The sequence below is a fragment of the Rattus norvegicus genome, chromosome 12 (genome assembly GCF_021556685.1).
Source record: "Rattus norvegicus strain SHRSP/BbbUtx chromosome 12, alternate assembly SHRSP_T2T, whole genome shotgun sequence".
In the NCBI taxonomy this organism is placed as follows: domain Eukaryota; kingdom Metazoa; phylum Chordata; class Mammalia; order Rodentia; family Muridae; genus Rattus; species Rattus norvegicus.
In genome coordinates, this window is record NC_141545.1 from 7473140 (window position 1) to 7480639 (window position 7500).

The 7500-nt window shown below is 43.9% G+C and overlaps 2 pseudogenes; both read right to left on the minus strand.

Moving 5' to 3' along the window:
- Positions 1 to 1149: 1149 nt before the first annotated feature.
- On the minus strand, positions 1150 to 1267 carry LOC148002019 (5S ribosomal RNA; annotated as a pseudogene).
- A 5353-nt stretch (positions 1268 to 6620) lies between these two features.
- On the minus strand, positions 6621 to 6738 carry LOC148002020 (5S ribosomal RNA; annotated as a pseudogene).
- Between the last annotated feature and the right edge of the window lie 762 nt (positions 6739 to 7500).

The window sequence follows — 7500 nt, forward strand, 5'->3', positions numbered from 1 at the left end:
TTTTATATACATATATATATATAATATTGTGTATTTATATATGCAAACAATTATTGTACTTCATTTCGGTACAAGAATGCCAAATCAGCCACTCCTCATAGAAGGCGATGACAATCTGAGGCCACTTCATATTCGCCTCCTTTGCTTGTCAGCAGCATCTCTCTTCTTCGATTTGCTCTCATCGGATTCACTATCAGATAAAGATTTCCTTTTTGGACAATCGTTTTCTTTACCAGCTTTTCGAGAATGAAGAAGTGCTTCAATTAATTCTGGACAATCTAAATTTTCTCCTGGTACCCAAGTATTATCGGCATCTGTAAACCCCTTCCACTTCACGAAATAGTTCACTACACAATGGTTCAGTACTTTTTCTACCACAAATTCTTCAGGCTCAGCATCTTCAACTCTTTTACTCTTTCCATTCTGTTTTTTTTTTTCCCAATTTTTGCAATGTAGTTTTATTGGAGGCCATTTTTAAAATTTAATCGGAGACTTGAAGCGCGCTCAGATGCTCAGGGCCGCGGATTCTGCAGAGTCTCCCGCCTATGTGCTTCAGCTCAGGCACATCCTAGAGGAGGGGTTCCTCTGACATTTTTAAAGTCTATTTTTAGGGTTGGGGATTTAACTCAGTCGTAGGGCACATGCCTAGCAAGCACAAGGCCCTGGGTTCGATCCTTAGCTCTGGGGAAGGAAAAAAAAAGGCAAAATAAAAGTTGTAAAGTCGGGCTGGAAGGATGGCTTAGTGGTTAAGAGCACTGACTGCTCTTCCAGAGGTTCTGAGTTCAAATCCCAGCAACGACATGGTGTCTCACAGCCATCTGTAGTGAGATCTGATGCCCTCTTCTGGTGTGTCTGAAGACAGCTACAGTGTACTTATATATAAGAAATACATCTTTTTTAAAAAAGTTGTAAAGTCTATTTCTGTTTGTTGGTGTGGTTTGGTTTGGTTTGGGATGGGTTTTTTAAGGTTGCTTTGTTGTTTTGGTTTCTGTTGGTTTGTTACGCACATGGTCTCACTGTGTATCCCTGCTGTCCTGAAATCTCCTGAGCTCCTGAGCTCCTGAGCTCCTGAGCTCCTGAGCTCCTGAGCTCCTGATTTTGATTGCCTGGCAAGAGCTCTACCACTGAGTTAAATCCCCAACCCCCAAAAGCCTACAGCACCCGGTATCCCAGGTGGTCTCCCATCCACGTACTAAGCATGCCCGACCCTGCTTAGCTTCCGAGATCAGACGAGATCGGGCGCGTTCCGGGTGGTATGGCTGTAGGCTCTTCTGACATTTTTTTAAGGAATATAAAACTATTCATTGACACAGCCAGAATACGGCAGATACATAGGTGAATGCGAGCAACAAACCAGTGAACTGAGCGCAGGACCCCAGTTGAAGAAATCAGAGAAAGGACTAAAAGAGCTTGAAGGGACTTGAGACCCCATATGAACAACAACACCAACCAACCAGAGCTTCCAGGGACTAAACCACAGCAGGACTTAATGGCCAACATCAGCTCTAACCATGATTCTACTTCCACATCAAACAGATTCCATGAATCATAACCTTTTAGTACAGATTTTAACTTCCTACAAAGGAATGGTTCAACCAGAGGAACCTTTACACAGAACAGCTGACTCGGACCTGCCTCTGTAGATCAGCTGGCCTCTTAAATCACAGCTCCACCTGCCTCTAGAGTTCTGGCATTAAAGGTGCACACCACCACACTAGGCCAAGTCTTGTTGTTAAATCAAGCTACTACTTCGTTTAATTCCGTTTTCTGAAGGTGGAGTTGGTATAAAAATAAACTACTGTATTTATTTGATAATACATCAATTCTGATGGGCTTGCTTTTAAACTATCCAATACATTACAGACTCTGCTTAATCCGAAAGGTTATGGTATCAGGAAAATGGTCAGGCTGATGGCCTCTCATCAACCTGTGTTTTCACGTTCAGCTCTTTTGAGTATTAAAAGCAAGCTAAAACAGACAGGTTATGTAAGTGTTTTATGCATACACTGCATACAAACAAACGCGCGCGCGCGCACACACACACACACACACACACACACACACACACAAACCAGAATGGTCCTTCTGTGTCCCAGTTAAAAATAATTTCTGACTTGAGTCATGACTGTAAAATCTCCCCAGTGTTTAAGAAAAGCTGTTCTTCAAGCCGAGGAAATACAACATGGTGTCAAGCACTCTACTGTTACAGGAAGCAACTACAGAGAGCTCTCACTCGCTCAAAGGAGTCAGTGCCTTTTGACGCAGAACGAAAACCAAAAATCTCCCAACTACTGCCAATGCTTTCAAAACTAGCATATCAGACTTGATTTTCATCAGGATGCTCTTTGATCCACACTAGTAATTCAAAACCCAAGATCCAGATCATTCATATATATATATATATATATATATATATTTTATATACATATATATATATAATATTGTGTATTTATATATGCAAACAATTATTGTACTTCATTTCGGTACAAGAATGCCAAATCAGCCACTCCTCATAGAAGGCGATGACAATCTGAGGCCACTTCATATTCGCCTCCTTTGCTTGTCAGCAGCATCTCTCTTCTTCGATTTGCTCTCATCGGATTCACTATCAGATAAAGATTTCCTTTTTGGACAATCGTTTTCTTTACCAGCTTTTCGAGAATGAAGAAGTGCTTCAATTAATTCTGGACAATCTAAATTTTCTCCTGGTACCCAAGTATTATCGGCATCTGAAAACCCCTTCCACTTCACGAAATAGTTCACTACACAATGGTTCAGTACTTTTTCTACCACAAATTCTTCAGGCTCAGCATCTTCAACTCTTTTACTCTTTCCATTCTGTTTTTTTTTTTTCCCAATTTTTGCAATGTAGTTTTATTGGAGGCCATTTTTAAAATTTAATCGGAGACTTGAAGCACGCTCAGATGCTCAGGGCCGCGGATTCTGCAGAGTCTCCCGCCTATGTGCTTCAGCTCAGGCACATCCTAGAGGAGGGGTTCCTCTGACATTTTTAAAGTCTATTTTTAGGGTTGGGGATTTAACTCAGTCGTAGGGCACATGCCTAGCAAGCACAAGGCCCTGGGTTCGATCCTTAGCTCTGGGGAAGGAAAAAAAAAGGCAAAATAAAAGTTGTAAAGTCGGGCTGGAAGGATGGCTTAGTGGTTAAGAGCACTGACTGCTCTTCCAGAGGTTCTGAGTTCAAATCCCAGCAACGACATGGTGTCTCACAGCCATCTGTAGTGAGATCTGATGCCCTCTTCTGGTGTGTCTGAAGACAGCTACAGTGTACTTATATATAAGAAATACATCTTTTTTAAAAAAGTTGTAAAGTCTATTTCTGTTTGTTGGTGTGGTTTGGTTTGGTTTGGGATGGGTTTTTTAAGGTTGCTTTGTTGTTTTGGTTTCTGTTGGTTTGTTACGCACATGGTCTCACTGTGTATCCCTGCTGTCCTGAAATCTCCTGAGCTCCTGAGCTCCTGAGCTCCTGAGCTCCTGAGCTCCTGAGCTCCTGAGCTCCTGAGCTCCTGAGCTCCTGAGCTCCTGAGCTCCTGAGCTCCTGAGCTCCTGAGCTCCTGAGCTCCTGAGCTCCTGAGCTCCTGAGCTCCTGAGCTCCTGAGCTCCTGAGCTCCTGAGCTCCTGAGCTCCTGAGCTCCTGAGCTCCTGAGCTCCTGAGCTCCTGAGCTCCTGAGCTCCTGAGCTCCTGAGCTCCTGAGCTCCTGAGCTCCTGAGCTCCTGAGCTCCTGAGCTCCTGAGCTCCTGAGCTCCTGAGCTCCTGAGCTCCTGAGCTCCTGAGCTCCTGAGCTCCTGAGCTCCTGAGCTCCTGAGCTCCTGAGCTCCTGAGCTCCTGAGCTCCTGAGCTCCTGAGCTCCTGAGCTCCTGAGCTCCTGAGCTCCTGAGCTCCTGAGCTCCTGAGCTCCTGAGCTCCTGAGCTCCTGAGCTCCTGAGCTCCTGAGCTCCTGAGCTCCTGAGCTCCTGAGCTCCTGAGCTCCTGAGCTCCTGAGCTCCTGAGCTCCTGAGCTCCTGAGCTCCTGAGCTCCTGAGCTCCTGAGCTCCTGAGCTCCTGAGCTCCTGAGCTCCTGAGCTCCTGAGCTCCTGAGCTCCTGAGCTCCTGAGCTCCTGAGCTCCTGAGCTCCTGAGCTCCTGAGCTCCTGAGCGATTTTGATTGCCTGGCAAGAGCTCTACCACTGAGTTAAATCCCCAACCCCCAAAAGCCTACATCACCCGGTATCCCAGGTGGTCTCCCATCCACGTACTAAGCATGCTTAGCTTCCGAGATCAGACGAGATCGGGCCCGTTCCAGGTGGTATGGCTGTAGGCTCTTCTGACATTTTTTTAAGGAATATAAAACTATTCATTGACACAGCCAGAATACGGCAGATACATAGGTGAATGCGAGCAACAAACCAGTGAACTGAGCGCAGGACCCCAGTTGAAGAAATCAGAGAAAGGACTAAAAGAGCTTGAAGGGACTTGAGACCCCATATGAACAACAACACCAACCAACCAGAGCTTCCAGGGACTAAACCACAGCAGGACTTAATGGCCAACATCAGCTCTAACCATGATTCTACTTCCACATCAAACAGATTCCATGAATCATAACCTTTTAGTACAGATTTTAACTTCCTACAAAGGAATGTTTCAACCAGAGGAACCTTTACACAGAACAGCTGACTCGGACCTGCCTCTGTAGATCAGCTGGCCTCTTAAATCACAGCTCCACCTGCCTCTAGAGTTCTGGCATTAAAGGTGCACACCACCACACTAGGCCAAGTCTTGTTGTTAAATCAAGCTACTACTTCGTTTAATTCCGTTTTCTGAAGGTGGAGTTGGTATAAAAATAAACTACTGTATTTATTTGATAATACATCAATTCTGATGGGCTTGCTTTTAAACTATCCAATACATTACAGACTCTGCTTAATCCGAAAGGTTATGGTATCAGGAAAATGGTCAGGCTGATGGCCTCTCATCAACCTGTGTTTTCACGTTCAGCTCTTTTGAGTATTAAAAGCAAGCTAAAACAGACAGGTTATGTAAGTGTTTTATGCATACACTGCATACAAACAAACGCGCGCGCGCGCACACACACACACACACACACACACACACACACACACACACAAACCAGAATGGTCCTTCTGTGTCCCAGTTAAAAATAAGTTCTGACTTGAGTCATGACTGTAAAATCTCCCCAGTGTTTAAGAAAAGCTGTTCTTCAAGCCGAGGAAATACAACATGGTGTCAAGCACTCTACTGTTACAGGAAGCAACTACAGAGAGCTCTCACTCGCTCAAAGGAGTCAGTGCCTTTTGACGCAGAACGAAAACCAAAAATCTCCCAACTACTGCCAATGCTTTCAAAACTAGCATATCAGACTTGATTTTCATCAGGATGCTCTTTGATCCACACTAGTAATTCAAAACCCAAGATCCAGATCATTCATATATATATATATATATATATATATATATTATATACATATATATATATAATATTGTGTATTTATATATGCAAACAATTATTGTACTTCATTTCGGTACAAGAATGCCAAATCAGCCACTCCTCATAGAAGGCGATGACAATCTGAGGCCACTTCATATTCGCCTCCTTTGCTTGTCAGCAGCATCTCTCTTCTTCGATTTGCTCTCATCGGATTCACTATCAGATAAAGATTTCCTTTTTGGACAATCGTTTTCTTTACCAGCTTTTCGAGAATGAAGAAGTGCTTCAATTAATTCTGGACAATCTAAATTTTCTCCTGGTACCCAAGTATTATCGGCATCTGTAAACCCCTTCCACTTCACGAAATAGTTCACTACACAATGGTTCAGTACTTTTTCTACCACAAATTCTTCAGGCTCAGCATCTTCAACTCTTTTACTCTTTCCATTCTGTTTTTTTTTTTCCCAATTTTTGCAATGTAGTTTTATTGGAGGCCATTTTTAAAATTTAATCGGAGACTTGAAGCGCGCTCAGATGCTCAGGGCCGCGGATTCTGCAGAGTCTCCCGCCTATGTGCTTCAGCTCAGGCACATCCTAGAGGAGGGGTTCCTCTGACATTTTTAAAGTCTATTTTTAGGGTTGGGGATTTAACTCAGTCGTAGGGCACATGCCTAGCAAGCACAAGGCCCTGGGTTCGATCCTTAGCTCTGGGGAAGGAAAAAAAAAGGCAAAATAAAAGTTGTAAAGTCGGGCTGGAAGGATGGCTTAGTGGTTAAGAGCACTGACTGCTCTTCCAGAGGTTCTGAGTTCAAATCCCAGCAACGACATGGTGTCTCACAGCCATCTGTAGTGAGATCTGATGCCCTCTTCTGGTGTGTCTGAAGACAGCTACAGTGTACTTATATATAAGAAATACATCTTTTTTAAAAAAGTTGTAAAGTCTATTTCTGTTTGTTGGTGTGGTTTGGTTTGGTTTGGGATGGGTTTTTTAAGGTTGCTTTGTTGTTTTGGTTTCTGTTGGTTTGTTACGCACATGGTCTCACTGTGTATCCCTGCTGTCCTGAAATCTCCTGAGCTCCTGAGCTCCTGAGCTCCTGAGCTCCTGAGCTCCTGAGCTCCTGATTTTGATTGCCTGGCAAGAGCTCTACCACTGAGTTAAATCCCCAACCCCCAAAAGCCTACAGCACCCGGTATCCCAGGTGGTCTCCCATCCACGTACTAAGCATGCCCGACCCTGCTTAGCTTCCGAGATCAGACGAGATCGGGCGCGTTCCGGGTGGTATGGCTGTAGGCTCTTCTGACATTTTTTTAAGGAATATAAAACTATTCATTGACACAGCCAGAATACGGCAGATACATAGGTGAATGCGAGCAACAAACCAGTGAACTGAGCGCAGGACCCCAGTTGAAGAAATCAGAGAAAGGACTAAAAGAGCTTGAAGGGACTTGAGACCCCATATGAACAACAACACCAACCAACCAGAGCTTCCAGGGACTAAACCACAGCAGGACTTAATGGCCAACATCAGCTCTAACCATGATTCTACTTCCACATCAAACAGATTCCATGAATCATAACCTTTTAGTACAGATTTTAACTTCCTACAAAGGAATGGTTCAACCAGAGGAACCTTTACACAGAACAGCTGACTCGGACCTGCCTCTGTAGATCAGCTGGCCTCTTAAATCACAGCTCCACCTGCCTCTAGAGTTCTGGCATTAAAGGTGCACACCACCACACTAGGCCAAGTCTTGTTGTTAAATCAAGCTACTACTTCGTTTAATTCCGTTTTCTGAAGGTGGAGTTGGTATAAAAATAAACTACTGTATTTATTTGATAATACATCAATTCTGATGGGCTTGCTTTTAAACTATCCAATACATTACAGATTCTGCTTAATCCGAAAGGTTATGGTATCAGGAAAATGGTCAGGCTGATGGCCTCTCATCAACCTGTGTTTTCACGTTCAGCTCTTTTGAGTATTAAAAGCAAGCTAAAACAGACAGGTTATGTAAGTGTTTTATGCATACACTGCATACAAACAAACGCGCGCG